This window comes from Schistocerca americana, chromosome 1 (assembly GCF_021461395.2).
Source record: "Schistocerca americana isolate TAMUIC-IGC-003095 chromosome 1, iqSchAmer2.1, whole genome shotgun sequence".
Lineage (NCBI taxonomy): Eukaryota > Metazoa > Arthropoda > Insecta > Orthoptera > Acrididae > Schistocerca > Schistocerca americana.
Window position 1 is genome coordinate 1,125,593,695 of NC_060119.1, and position 16,266 is coordinate 1,125,609,960.

A 16,266-nucleotide genomic window follows, 5' to 3' on the forward strand; every position below is an offset into this window, starting at 1 on the left:
TCTTGCCGAGGTGGTGAATTCCCGATAGCTTCTTGCAATTTCTCCAGTGAGGCAGAATAATGCATATGGGAGAGAGGCCAGTCAGGTTATGTCCTGCAACGATACGGCAAAGAAGCGGCGATTAACTGCAGAAAAGGGGCTGGAGACACTGTGTCTGCTCTAAAGTACGAGGAGCAGGTCTTTTGGGAGGGGTCTGAATCCAACTGCCTTAAGCTCTGTACTGAGCCAGAATGGGGCTCTAACAGTTCACATAACTGACCAGTTGGTTCCGATATTTGTTCGCAGCTGAGCAGATAAGGTTTAAATGTCGAAATCGACAATGATATACGGCGAACGCTAATGTAGTTGAAAACATGAGTGAAAATGAAAGTCAGGGCCTACTAAACTTCGGTGTTTTTCCCACTCTCAATACTATTTCAGTTTCTTTTACACGAAGAAAACAGCGTTTGAAAATTTTTTGGCCACCTCATCAAAGCAAATTGTTCAAGGCAACACAAGGACAATACCCTTACTGACATAACAACAAAATGTAAGGCTATATCCCAAACAGCTGTTGGACAAAAATATTTCATGCGAAATTCGTAAAAAAAAGCATTCCGACTTCGGGCCACAAGTGGTCCATCGGGACCATCCGACCGCCGTGTCATCCTCAGCTGAGGATGCGGATAGGAGGGCCATGTGGTCAGCACACCGCTCTCCCGGTCGTTACGATGGTTTTCTTTGACCGGAACCGCTACTATTCGGTCGAGTAGCTCCTCTATTGGCAACACGAGGCTGAGTGCACCCCGAAAAACGGCAACAGCGCATGGCAGCCCTGATGGTCACCCATCCAAGTGCCTGCCACGCCCGACAGCGCTTAACTTCGGTGATCTGACGGGGACCGGTGTACCCGCTACGGCAAGGCCGTTGCCTGTTTTGGCTTCGTAACTGATGAGTTCTTGTGGTTATTGTGACCTCCTGATGCACTGGTGAACAAATCAATGTGGTACACTTATCTGCGCTATGCTCATCACAGTCCCGAGAAGTGTCTCTACAAAGTGTGCTCCACCTTCCACTTTCATAACGAGGACAAGGGCATCAGAAAGGTGCTCTGTGCTTGTAAAGCATGCCAAAAACTCAGACACTTACTGTCTCACACCAAGCTATGTGAATTAGCAGCAGTACATCTTTCTGAGCCTCATCCTCACACGAGATGTGGTTTCTGATTGGCTCTTGTCGTCACTGAACCGACCCCTAAGTATCCAGTCCACTGAGGAAGGCCACTGCGAGATCAGTGGCAGTGGCCTTTTTCAAACATTTTCTGTAGAAGATTGGTCACGTAGACAAATTTTTTTTTCAGAGAACGGACTACAGTTTCATTGTCGTCAATAGGTTTGGTATTATTGGTGCAATGCCGGATCAAGCCCGCTTTCATCTCAGCCTATTACCCGTCTTTGGACACCATCAAGAGAGAGATGAAGGAACTTGGCAAACTATGTCACTTACACTCTATGGGGTGAACACTAATAAAACCGACAAACAGCAGGAACGGATTCCTGACTGCAAATGGAGAAAAAAAATGTCCTATGAACATGCGTCCAGAAAACCATCGTTGCCATGGTAGATGACGCTGTCAAATGAAAGTTCCTCTGACCATGTGCCTTGTGTGTTCCTTGTGTGCTGCGGGCTGTGTAACAGACGCAGTGTACTGTAAGCAGCAGAATGGCCCAGTATTCGTGTAGGGAACAAGCCGAGGTGTTTGTGTACGGCCAAGCAAATGAAAACGGTCCAGAGACAGCACGGCTATTCCAAAACAAATACCCTCATAGACACCAGCAACATCACGCAACATTTCAAATCCTCTTTGGGCGTTTGTGTGATTGTGGGTCCTTTCAGACAGACGAACGTGCAGGGAGTCTACGGACTGAGCGTGCATCAGATCTGGAGGACCGATTCTACAGGATATCGAGACGAACGCTAGTAGATGCTCAAGGCAAATGACCTGTCAACATGGTGCAAGCCAATGTACAAACATGAGTTGGCAATTCATGATGCTAAGTGTGAATAAAATGGTTCAGATGGCTCTGAGCACTATGGGACTTAACTTCTAAGGTCATCAGTCCCCTAGAACTTAGAACTACTTAAACCTAACTAACTAACCTAAGGACATCACACACATCCATGCCCGAGGCAGGATTCGAACCTGCGACCGTAGCGGTCGCGCGGCTCCAGACTGTAGCGCCTAGAACCGCTCGGCCACCACGGCCGGCAAGTGAACACATGTATCGCATCCCATGGCGGTCACTTTGAACATTTGTTCTGACGTGGATGCCATGCGGCTCTGTACTGTGCTCCGGGAAGATTTGTTGTCGTTACAAGCACACCGTCCATTTCCGGACATTTGTTCATAGAACCTTTTTTCGCCTTTCCCAGCCAGGAATCCCTCCCTGCAGTTTCTCGGACTTACTGATGTTTACGCTGTATTGCTCGACGCGTCATGCTGGGGAAATGTGTTCCTGTCAGACCCTACCCTGGAAGTCATAAAGGAGTGATTCCCACAACTAATCTTCGCTGCCACCAATCACGGTTCTTAAGAGTGAACCACCTGGCGCCAGCACGTGGTCAGTCAATTTTCCTCCTATACGTGTCTTGTGACACGGAGAAGTTGTCACACTAACACCCGACCACATTAAGAAGGAAGCCGAAGGAGTAAGGAAAGATAAATTACAAGACAAAGTTTAAGAAATGTCAGATTGGCTGTAAAGTCCTAATAAACACAACCGGCTGTCAAATAAACAGAGAGTTGCATATCACAAATTCATCATTCATACGCCCCTCGGAATAAGGAGCACCGTTAATACAAATGTAGTGGAAGCTGAAATCCTAAAGTCACGATAATCGTGTGGCGTAGGTCACTTATCGAATACCAAAATGTCTGTAGAATAATTTTCGCTAAGGTGAGATCGCAAAGTTCATCACTGTGTCTATTTCTTGTAATCCCAAAGTTTAATATCTTGCATTTCTCTGTGGCCAGTTAATCAGTGTATAGCTACCGACTTCATTTTATTTTATTTTCCATGGGTGTTGGAATATCGTTGTTATTGTATCCTAGATTCCATCTCTAGAGCTTAGTTATCATGTACCAGGTGCGCTATTCTGTTTGACTGAAATTCATTTACGCTGATTATTAGATAATGTATTGTTTAGATTATCGTTGCGTGCAAATGGATTTCGGTGCTTTTACGGTGAGCCACTAATCGTACCAAGTGACGTGCTGGTTTAGTTCTCCATCGCGAAAGGGTCCATTACACTCGCCGACAACTGGATTTTTTTTCCAGGAACTATTTCGGTCTCATTTAATAATGGTTTCGAAAACGTCCACATTTTCTTGTGACTGGCTGTACCGTGCTTCCTGGTTGCGGTCTGTCTGGAAATTTCATTCTGTAATTGCCCGGTGATGTTTGAACATTACTGAGTCTCAGAGTCGAATACTACGTCTCGCCGTTCTGTGATCAATCTAATGTAGAAAAATCTAGATGAAGCAGCTTTACCCGTAATAGGGCAAGTTTTAATTTTGCTCTGACACCTAAGCGTTTATCTGTTGGTTATTTTATATGTCCTGTCGAACAGGCTGGTTTTAAACTACCTCTTTATGCTACCGAGGTGATCAGAAGCACGTCGTGCGTTCATCCACAAAGGCAGGGATTCCTCTTGGGCCCTTTGTTGGTAGTACTGGCGACCCTACTGTGTAGCAAACCATCCATCTACTCTGTTGAGACCACAGTTAGGTCGGCATGATATGATCCCATTAAGAACTTCGAAAATTTAATATTTTGTTTTGATTGGTTGGACAGTGTTTCTTGTTGTTCTCAATCTGACAGGGAATTAGAGGGGTTGCGTTTGAATGCCTGTGATCTGCAGTGCGTCTTGATGTGGTCTGTCTTTCACTCGTATTCCTCTGTGTAATTATATTATGGTTAACTGAAGTGGGGTTTGATGTTCAGTTACCGAACTTATTTCGACATGTGTTGTCTTCCACTTGCTTTTCAGCCAATTCTGTGAACTGACAGAGTTGCGACGGGTAGCCCATTGCCACCTGCTACCGCCAATCCGTTCGTGGAAGACTTCAAGGAACGTGCCCGGGATTCGCCAGCACTGAAACCTGCGGGTTTCGTTTCAGATATGTAGATGATACCGCTGTTGTTGGCCTCGTGGAGATGAGAATGAAACGGATTTAAGAACATCTGAATGGATTCCTTCCCTTCCTGGATGGGTCAGAACGGACGTTTGTCGTATGTTGGGACATGCCACCTCTAGGAATCTAACATACACTGACTTGCATCTACAGGCTGAAATTTGTCACCATCTGATTCAACGCGAAGGGGTGTTTCTTACTTTGGTTCGTAGGGCCCACGTCGTCTCAGACCCCGACAGTTTGTCAGCCGAGTGAAAGTGGAAGACAGGTCAGAGACGCGTTGTGCGGTCGACCAACAGTGAATTTGGTGAATGATGATAATAGCAAAGTGGCACGAAAGAATACGGCCTTTTAGTCTTACGCAGGTCGTATTTCCAATAGGACTGATCGCATTCTGCGTAAAACTGAACTGAAATCTGGTTTTCGACCACCACCTAAGATTAGGTCCTCTTGCCGAAGCCGGCTGTCTGTCGTTTCCCTTGCAGTAGCGTCATGACATACACTGGTGAGGCTTCTGAGCACCTCTGTACAGATCACAACCGTCACACACGCCCACAACAGCTGAGCAAATCTGCCGTTGGAACACTAAAACATGGAGATTCAGGCAGGCACTCCCAGGTACTGGAGAGAGTTATAAGGAAGCAGTTGAGATTAAATTGGCAACTTGCTTCATACATAGCGATGAAGGCTTTTGCTCCAATTGTATTCGGAATCTTGCTTTCTCCATGGGCGAACAACAGAAGGATGGAGTTAATGATACCTCAGCCACTGGTTATTAACGTTCACTATCGGTAACTTCTTTGTCGTCATTCGCTGTGTGGTGGAGCTATCGTTTATGGTCTGAATGTATCCCTTGACATGTGCTCTGCATACCAAACTTTTAAATTTTCTTCCACAGTGATCTCTCGTAGTTTTTGTGGCTTGAAAATGAGAGGTGGTCACTTAGGCCAGCTGTCGAAATATCGGCGGTTGTCGTAGGGCGCCCTCCGGCTGCATTCTCGTACGTTATTTCAACATTTTAGGCGCCAGGACAAGCTTAAGTTTCGCATAATGTGTTTCACATGATATGTTTCCATAGGTCATTTGACGAAGACGTCATGATAATATGTCCATTATAAAAATACTTCGGACTGGACCGCCATTTCTGTTTTTGAGAGGGGACTGCGGAAGTGGAATTGACAAAGAAAAGAAGATTGAGTGCTGTTTCCGACCGAATAGTAACATTCTACAACTCTCAGTGTAGAATTTCAGAAATCTGGATGTGGTAGGTAAGATATAAAATCTAAAAAGGAAAATTCAAAGGCTCAGTCCAGGTACAGTGGGGGCCAGTAAGTGCAGTGGAAGGACGATAAGGACTTCTGGCCAGATTATATAGAAGAATATCAGCAGCAGCGTGATGTGGTATAATGGTAGTAGGATGTGTTAGGAGTAGGATGGTAGGGCAGAGAATGGGTTACTGCGAACAGTTGATGAAAAGACATACTATTATCAGATTCGACGGCGAACTGACGCCAACAACTTTTCTGGTATAAATGCCGACGTGGTAGGCAGAAGATGAAGATGCACACAACCTTTTAGGTGGGGCAGCCACACCTATGTGTAGTTCTCTTGGGTATTAATAACCGCTTCAGCTGTATTTAGGCCTTTCTTATTGAATCACTACCGGTGTCGTTGCAATAACAGCCACACCTTTCCCCACCAAACCCTGAGTGGACAAACGGAGTTGAAACACCGTAGCATACTGGCAAATTTCGACCGTCTAAGTTAGTTGACAAAACTCTCTGTACTTTCTTTACATAGTCCACCTTTTTTTCTTCTTGGCCTTTACATCCCCCCCCCCCTTCCATCCTTACCTCACCTTTGCACCTCCTATGCGTTCGCCTTATTATCTTAGGTTTCCACTTCTTGCTTTCAAGCATGTTTTAAAATCTTTATACTTGTAAATTTTCGCAAGTTTTCTCTACTCTTAATAAGCATCAAAATTCACTACAGTCTTGGATTCTTTTAACTCCCAAAGGGAAGAATTTTTTGAAACATTTTTACGAAACAATGATTTTTAGAAAATTAATGTACTTACAGTTTTTTGAAGTTTTAAGGTTTCTTCAGTGGACTTTGCCGGAAGATCTGTGTCGTTGCCGTAATATATACATGTGATCTTCCTCTTTTACGCTCTATCTTTAGCATAACTTACGGGCTTTATTAACTAAAAGTATGTCAACTGTCACTATCATATTGTTATTCTACAGACCATTTACAAAAGAGTTTTTCTATTTTTTATCCCAATATTCCTTCTCCTAATTCACCACTCGTATATCCCCCCGAAAGACCACCAATCATTCCGTCGAACCCGCGCATGCGCATGCCGTCTACAGGCAAGGTGTTTACTTTCTTGCCGTCAGTATGACAGAGCACGCGGCCGCGTCCGCTGGTTGCGATTCCGTATACAGGGTGGATCACTAACTATTGCCACCAATAATAACTCCGAAACTATGATAGGAGATGAAAAGTTTGTGGGACAAAAGTTTCCATAATATGACGTTGGTTTTTTGTTGCTAGGTGGGTTCGCTTCGGAGATATGAAGGTCAAGTGGGATGCTATACTTTGGTACTTATTTTCCGATAGAGGCTATCGAGACGAATCCAATGATGGCTAACAGTGAGGTCTTCGAGGGTCAACGAAGGTCACAAAGGTGACATGGACGTCCATTTACAGAACGTGTTCGAAGTGGTGACCATTGGTATCAATGCAGTGCTCCAATCTTATTACCATAGACACAGTGCTACTTCTTATCACATCGGCACTTATGGAAGCACATGCTCTGACAATTCTGTCTCGCATATCTTCAGTTATAATTGGAAAGTCTTTATAAACAATGTCTTTTACGAATCCCCACAAGAAAAAATCCAGAGGTCTCAAGTCTGGCGAACGAACCGGCCACGACACATCTCCTCCGCGTCCAATCCAACGATTTGGGAATTGTCTCTGCAACTCATTTCTAGCCATCAGCGAAAAATGTGCCGGGCAACCATCGTGATGGTACCACATTCTGTTCCTTGTTCCTAAAGGTATTTCTTCCAATAATGGATCTAATGTTTCTTGCAGGAATGTTGTGTACTTCCTACTATTACGATTTCCTTCGATGAAATAGGTGCCTATAATTCTGTCCTCCAGAATCCCACACCATACATTCCCCGACCACAGCTTTTGGTGTGCAACTTGCCGCAGCCAACTTGGATTTTCAGTTGCCCAATAATGCACGTTATCCAAATTAACATTCGTGAATGTAGCCTCGTCAGTGAATAAAATCATATTAACAAATGTGTCATCTCTCTGAATCTGAAGTTGAGCCCATCGGCAGAATTCAATGCGACGCATACAATCCGTACCAGTTAATTCTTGCCGGAGACTGATATGGTACGGATGACATTTATGGCGATGCAGAACACGAATAACACTACTCTGGCTCATGTCAGATTCCCTTGCGATTTGACACAAACTAACACAAAGATCTTGAACCACGGTGGCAAGAGTACCAATTCCTTCTGTTTCCTCGTTCGTAACTTTCCTTTCTTTCCGCTGCTTTAAAGATCCAGTTGTTCTCAGTTTATCATACACATACTTAAATGTGCGACGTGTACTGTGAGTACGTCGAGGATATCTTTCAGCGTGTAAGTCTCTAGCTCTCACTGAACTTTGTTGGCATTCTTCGAAAATGAGAAGCATATCGACTTGTTCTTCGAAGGAATACATCATTCACATTCGCTTGATTCGACGATACTAGTCTAACCGTTCCTATTAGTGTTGTATCGCGAAACAGTCGAATGGTATTTACATGTCAATGACACGTTAGATGGATACGCCGTATTCGGCGAATATTTACTGTTTGCACGATATACGAGTTAGTATGTGCTTCGATAAGTGCCGATGTGATAAGGAATACCACTCAGTCCATGATAAGAATATTGCAGCACTGCATTGATACCAATGGTCATCACTTCGAACACCTTCTGTAAATGGAAGTCCATGTCACCTTTGTGACCTTCGTTGACCTTGGAAGACCTTACTGTTACACATCATTGGATTCGTATCGATAGCCGCTGTCAGAAAATAAATACCAAACTATAGAATCCCATTTAAAGAAACAAAGTTGACCTTCATGTCTCTGGCGCGACCCCACCTAGCAACGAAAAACTAATGTCATATTATGGCCCACGTTGTCCCATGCAACATTTGTCCGACAAACTTTTCAGCTACTATCATACTTCTGGAGTTATTCTTGGTGGCAATAGTTAGTGACTCACCCTGTAGATTGGAGAAGAGGTAAGTGCGGTATTTTAGGTTCTGCTTTTCCGCCAATACTTATTTACTTGACGATTCTGTCCAGGTAGAACATCTCTCTGTTTTATGGCAACCACTTATTGGTTTTTCATTGTGGCCCAAAAATTAGGTCTCAATAGTTTTCATCTATTTTCTCCTTAGCGATGGATCGCTACGGTACGACTTGTTTAGGACCCATCCAGTATAGGGGAATCCGGCTGTTTTATTCTATGACATATCGCGTTTAAGCGGTGTTTCGTTCTGAAAGACAACGCACGTTGGATAGAAAGTTTCCGAGCTTCCGCGCTGTCATGTTTTAGTCATGAGAGTACTAAGATTTTGATATTCTCATGTAAAGTTTTTTAATATTAAAAAAATGGCTGGCCGCTGTGGCCGAGCGGTTCTAGGCGCTTCAGTCGGGAACCGCGCTGCTGCTACGGTCGCAGGTTCGAATCCTGCTTCAGGCATGGACGTGTGTGATGTCCTTAGGTTAGTTACGTTTAAGTAGTTGTAAGTCTAGGGGACTGATGACCTCAGATGTTAAGTCCCATAGTGATTGGAGCCATTTGAATTTTTTAAAAAAAAATTAAGAGCTTAATAATTTACCATACCAGTGCATACCTCAGGTTGTTATTCCTTCTGAATTTATTGTTATACAGATGTACAACTGAAGACGTGGCTTTTAGTGCCACGAAACCGGTAGTGCTCCAATAATAGAGGGCTAAATACAGCTGAAGCGTTACAAATACCCAAGGTATATGAAGATGTTGAACAGATAACACAGTATCTCAGTGGCAGTGAAACTCTTATAACCAAGGAGTACTGTAAAGGTGTGAGAAATACCGTCTGGATTATCATCTCTACGAGATCAGGTACTCGATTGTAAGGCATACCTAGGAGTAGGTAGTCTCAGATCACATTTTAGAAGTTATGAAGACTGGGTTGAAGTTTAACTGAATATTCAGCAAGATTCAATAAGTAAAGAACTGGTATATTGATATAATGATATAAGGTAATGTGGATTTGAACTCCTCTGAGACTAAATCGTGTGATAATAAATACAGTGTTATTCATAAGTACCTCTGAAGTTTCAGATGACGATTGCGTGAAAACTACAAGACACAAAAAAAAAACGACACACGCTGCACAGAGCATAAGTCTCGATTGGCAGGTGTGTCAGGACGTTTATGGTAGAGATAAATCACCTGCTCTGTACTGCCGCATAGAATTAGCTGGCGCCTGCGGTTAGGCAACCCGACGGACAGGTGTCCATAGAGGGTTGCTGTTGCGCCTTGCTGTGTGACAGGCGGCCTCTCTCTCTCTCTCTCTCCCTCTCTCTCTCTCTCTCTCTCTCTCTCTGTCTCTGCTTCCCCCCCCCCCTCTCTCTCTCTCTCTCTTTCTAGTGGACTTACCGCGTACCCTGCTGGAGTCCGCTGCCTTCTCGAACGGCGTCCGTACTGAGCAGCTGAGCATCTGTAACATGGGTCAAAGACTTGCAGAGATGCTGTGTCCACTGATACGTGCCTAGCGTCTGTGTGCCCTGGACCTATTTATCAAAAGCCACGTAGTACAGCAGTCAAATCAGGGGCAAGTCAGACATCGGAATATCTCTAACAAATAACTGAGGCCTTGCACTCTGAGACAAAGAGGTTGGCACAAGAGAGGGATTCGTGGTGGGTCGCATCAGAGGTCTTTAATGCGGTAGTTCACCAGCATACGCCATTACATGACCGCTTCCAAAAGAGGTACCCCACGCAAAACCCTGAGGAACTCTAATTGGATGTCACAAATGTGTTCAGTTACAGACTCACCTAAGTTCTTCCCATCTTTTCAAAATAATTACGATAATTAATTCATACAACCAGAAGCAAGTGTGTCGATTGTTTTGAAATTATTAGTAGAAAATAAATAGGCTCCAGAAGAACTTTCCACTCGTTATATTTAGAGTGCATAATTTGTTTTTGGGCGGGATTACGCCTTGGAAAAAAAAATTCTTCTACTCTTCAGTGGTTCGCCCGAGGGCGCCAAAACAAAAAAACAAATTTATTTGTAACAAAGAGCAAACAATAGCTTCATCCTCAAGATGAATAAACAATAAGTATTTGTCAGTGTTTTGACTAAATCCTTTGTGTTGATCTCAGTCTCTTATCTGCAGCTGTTGGCACTCCAGCGTCAGTGGCTCATCAGTTAACCAGCTAAACCGCTGTCTCAGTGAAAGCAAATGTCTGTGGCATCGGGTTAGGCATCTGCATATTCTTTCGGTTGCGTCTTGTGTCCCCTTTTGTTTTCAGTTTATAGTAACAGTCTACTCGCAGGACATGAGTATAAATTCAGTGTCCACAGGTTGTGGTTTATTACTGGTTTTCTTTCGTTGCTGAGGAGACAGTCATGAAGCTGCCTGTTTCAACTGCATAATTCCAGTGTGTGCTGTGTAACTAATTTTTAAGGGAACTTTTCTCTTTCTCAAATAATCTCTTTTATCGTGACAAATGTGATTAGCATCATATGCAAAATAATGTCAAAAAAAAAACAAGAAAAACTCTGGCTGCAAATTCTTGCAGTTTTGAAAGGAGGTCTCGGAAACAATGGTGTCGTAAGCTTGAACCCACTCTTAACTGAACATAAATGTGGAAGAAACGGGAAAGCCATTTTCTAAACGCAACCCCTGCAGAACCTTTTTGATAGCTGCGTCTACTCGGTCCATACCTCTCTAAACTCGAGTACGAAATGACGTTAACAAGTGTTGTGTATGAAAAGAAACGTATTATGTAGTCATTGTATACGGTTATGTGTGTTATACTGTCATTCTGGAAGGGTTTTCAGGTGCATTTATAGCAGCACTGTGTTAGTAAAACTAGGTCGTTGAATTGTTCCCTGTTCATGTTCAGAAAACCTCTTGCTGCAAATTGTTGCCGTTGTGAAAGGCGGTCTCAGAAACAATGGTGTCGTAAGCTTGAACCCACTCTCTTATATTTATCTACACTGTACAAGTAAATCTTTGCAAAACTGGTAGTGATACGTTGCAAAATGAGGCTACGATTGTCGCCGTAAGCATCTGCAGAATAAGTATGCAACATATAAATCAATTCTATTCCAACTAGCATACTCTACAGTACCAAAACCAATGATATACTGAAACTCAATGATGGACAGAGTTCATTTGTTATAATCACATAATTACACTGTGACGTAAAGAAGTTATTAAGTCACGAAATAAGAGTACCCCAGTGAGATAAGTTACCACTAAGTGAATTTTTTGAACCATGATATGTCTAGGGACAACAGGAAAAAAAATTTTTTTTTTTTACCTGTAGTGGAAAGTGTGTCAGTGTCGGCAGTAGCCATGACTACTGCCACAAAAATGCAGGTGAACACACTAACGCGTCTCCAGAACATAATGCAAGGACAAAAGTGTCAGGCCAAATGAAGAACTTTTCCTTCAAAATATCTTCTTCAGATTTGCACACCGTCAACAATCTGCAATTTTATGAATAAATGTAGCTAAAAATTAAATTCCTTTGTACATGTTACGTAGCGAATTAACTTTTGTAAACTAATACATAAATCTATCTTGTATTACGTCAGTTTAAAGGCTGAGTTTACTTCATTCTGTCGAACATTTACTAGCTGTTTACCACAAATATTTCCGAAACCGTTTCTCGTATCGTAATTTCGTTTACGTCTGATTACTTGTAAGAAAATGCTCAGTAAATGACGTGTAGTCTTTTGTCGTCTGAGATATCAGCACACGATATTTGTTTTTAAAGTCTTATCCCCTTACTATCGTATGCGTTTATACACCGGAACCCGATGTAATGGGTCACTGTAGAATGGGGACAGACTACGTTATCGAGTACTTTTGATATACAGTTGATATCAGATTAATTATTCAACGTGCCAGGTTAGCCGAGAGCGCTAATGCGCTGCTTCCTGGACTCGGGTAGGCGTGCCAGCCCCAGATCCGATCCACCCGGCGTACGAAGAGGGCCAGTGTGCCGGCCAGTTTGAATGTGGCTTTTAGGCCGTTTTCCACATCCCACTAGGTGAATACCGGGCTGGTCCCCACGTCCCGCCTCAGTTACATGACTTGCAGACATTTGAAAACCGTTCACACTATTTCATGACTTATACTAGATGCAGACAGCTGGGCTACATTAATTCTGTCCCAGGCGACAGGAAGGGTATCCGGCCACTGTCTGACACTAACATTTGCCAGATCCATAGTAACACGGCCGACGCCGCGTTGGAGTGGGCCAAAGGCCTAAAAGGACATCATGATGATCAAATCAATTATTCAAATTAATTCAATCGATCATTTAATTACCACCCACCCCCTGATGACGTCATGGATTTCTCCCAGCCAGCATGTGCGTCTCTTCCCTCACCACCCTTCGCCTGTTCCTTCCCCTCCTCCCCCACCCCCCACCCATTCCTGGAAAGGGCGGGAAACTAGCTCAGTCTTCGTTTAAGCTGCTGGACTAGGAGGACCAATATAATATTTATTTAATCAATTTCACCTTATTTAAACAATTAGGATTGCCACCACTAGAGGACATACCACCCTTTGGAGCAAAAATGGCGGGTAAAATCGCTCTGTGTTGGACTGGGAGAATGTCACTGCAGTAGGGTAATATACAGCCAATCCCATTGCGTTAAACAATTTAAGGCGTTGAAATATTATTTAAACAATTTGTAGGATATAAGGCAGTGCAGAATATTGTTTATTTAACGAGTTTGAAAGGATGAATTTCACACAGCTTACTAATTTATTTCTAAAATCAAAATGCAGCTCCATATTGACGATACCACACAACTGGGGTTAAAAAAATTCACGGTACCATTCGAAACTAGTAGCAGGTAGACTCGCACTCTACATAGAATGTCCCCTTTGACGTACAACTCGAAATAGATAAATAAATACCACTGTAACTCTAAATAGGATGCTCACCACTTTTCGGGTTTTAGCAGCTTGTTTGAAGGCACTGCCAGAGAGAAAATATTTCTGAGTCCTACAGCTGCTCTAGTGTTCCTCAGTTATCTGAAACGCTGAGTGGGTTTAGTTTATATTTAATGATGGATTCAGGGATGTTATTTTCCTCAGTTTTCGAAGCACAGACTGGAAAATCAGTACAATTACATGCCTAAAGGTACAAGACATATTTCGAAACCCACAACAGAGCGTGGAAAAAGAAAGAAAGACAGACAGACAGCAGATCGAATGTCTAAAAGCTTCTCCTAGAATTCAAAGTGCTGTCTTACAGACGAAAAAAAGGGCTTGAATTTTCGATGTCCTACAACTGCTGGCCTGGAGAAGTTCTAAAGCCACAGTGGCGGGCGGAAGACAGCAACCCGCCTGTCCGAACCAGAGGAGGCAGGTCTGCCGGGACTTGTCTCTGAATACTCGAACGAAGAAGATATCAGGTGACTCTCTGACGTCACAGAACTTTCCGTAGATACCTTGCTCCAGCCGCAGTCTTGTTCGAACCAGTCTGTAGAGGCTCCAAGAGCCCGCACTAAGGATGTCTTGTGTCTCTCTGACGTCATAGAATTTCCTGTGAATGGAGCATTCTGATTTGTTCCCACCAAATTTACCCGCCAAATTGCTTTTGCTGGTGTGGGAGCACTGTCCGCCACTTTCTTTAGACGGACAAATCACGAGAATTTCAGTGGCAAACTATTTTGTTTAGATCGAAGAACATACACCAGTCATATTGCACTGACAGTTAAACCTTGCAAAAGTGGTCTACAGATTATGAAATACGGAAAGTATCGCAAAAGAGGCTTTACACTGCTCTGCTGTTGTCGAGGGAAACGTGAATTTTTCGACGTGAAACCGATCTCCAACCTGGCTATACGACGACAAACGATCGCACCACCATACCGTATCATTGTAGTAAACGCAATTCGTATCCTGCAGCATAGAAAATCACTTCTGCATCCTGCGTTTAGTTGTCGACCACCAGACACTCATACCGCGAAGAGAGACAGATCCCAGAAAACATAAGCACATGCACCGTATATAGATACTCCCCGCGAAGTCTTCCACAGCGGCCACCAGACACGAGGCAGCTGCCCCTCACCACACACATACTAGCCTGATGCGCGATCAGAGCGCCCTCCGCGGACAGCGGCCGCTCTCCAAACTGGTGTACGAAGGTTGGGCTGTTTCTCCCCCGGCACAAAGGCGTCCGCTAACGGTATCGTCTCCGCTCTGGCCTGCTTGGTGCCGTGGTTTCTGCAAAGAGTTGCAATCATCTCCAGATTATGCGGTTATAAGATCATTTGAGATCTGACGATGAGAAATGCTTCGTCAATCGCAAATTAAGTTACTGATCTCGAAACCAATATTAGCTGCAATATCCGATTTTACACGCCAATAAACGACGTATTTATGTCCTTCCAAAACCCAGGCGCATTGTAAGCAAAACCACCCCTTCCTTCCACCTCCTCGATTTCTATATCACCATCTATGGCCCTCCTTTCGCCCTCACCCCCACCCTTAAGTACCTTGGTGTCACCCTCGACCGTCGCCTCTCCTGGACCCCCCACCTCCGGACGATCCAAGCCAAGGCACGCTCCCGACTATGTCTCCTTAAAATCCTTTCCGGCCGTACTTGGGGTCTGGACCCCTCCACCATCCTCCATACCTATAAATCCCTCATTCGCCCCATCCTTTGCTATGCCCACCCTGCATGGATCTCTGCTCCCCCAATCTTTTACAAATCCCTTCAGATCCTCGAACGCCATGCTCTTCGCCTCACCTATCGCATCCGTCTCCCCTCCCCCACACGGTTCCTGTACGACCTAATTGCCTTCCCCCACCTCCTCCTTTTCTTCGAATGGACACGGATCCTCTACACCTCCAGTAAATTCGATCCTCCTCACCCACTGGTCTCTCCCATCCTCTCCCGCCCTGTCCCCTGCCACGCCTGTACTTCCATGTCCCACCTGCTCTCCATCTCTCCACTCTCCACACCCTCTCCCAAGGTGACTTCCGCCAGCTCCCCCTCCCTGATGACACCCACCTCCCCTCCATCTACCCCTCCTACCAACTTTGATCCTCCCTCCCTCATCCTGTGTTTGTTCCTATGGGCACCCTCTCTCCCTTCTCTCCCCCTTCCCTCCCTCCTCCCTTTCGCCCCACTCCTCCCCCGGGTTTCCCCTACCCCCGTCCCTACACTCCTCCTCCCATCTCCTCTGCCATTGGCATCTCTGATCTCCCCTCTCCCTCCCCCTCCCCCTTCTTCGCCTCTTGGCGGGTCCCCGGACTCGCACATGTTACGTGGACATTCGCGCGCTGGAGATCATCGCCATCCGTTTCTCGTGTGTGTGCCATCGTGTTTGTGTTTAGTGTTCGCCGTCACGCTCCGACGTTCACATGTGCCATCGAAATCATCAGTGTTTGTGAGTCGTGTCGACAGTTTTTAGTGTGGTGTTTCATCAATGTGAACGGCTTCGTGTTTTTTATGTTCTGTGTCTACTGTTTTTTACCCGCCAAATTGTTCACTCTCTTATGTGTCTTCTATATGTTTTTCTCCTTGTTAACTCTGAGGCTGAAGAGCAGCGTAAGGTGCTGCTGCCAGCCTACCTGGTGTACAGGTGTTGAAATTACAATAAAGGAAAAAAAGAAGGAAAAAAAAGACGTATTTATGACACTTTTATGCCGAAATCATCGAGTAACATATGACAATTTCCGGAATTTAATGTACTTTCACATGGTTTGCCGAAACATCATACCATTTAGGCAACTATTCTCGATATCTACCACATGTTAC

The 16,266-nt window shown here is 44.4% G+C and overlaps 1 pseudogene; it reads right to left on the bottom strand.

Annotated features, from left to right (window-relative positions):
- Window positions 1-793: 793 nt before the first annotated feature.
- On the bottom strand, window positions 794-911 carry LOC124559753 (annotated as a pseudogene).
- Window positions 912-16,266: the final 15,355 nt, after the last annotated feature.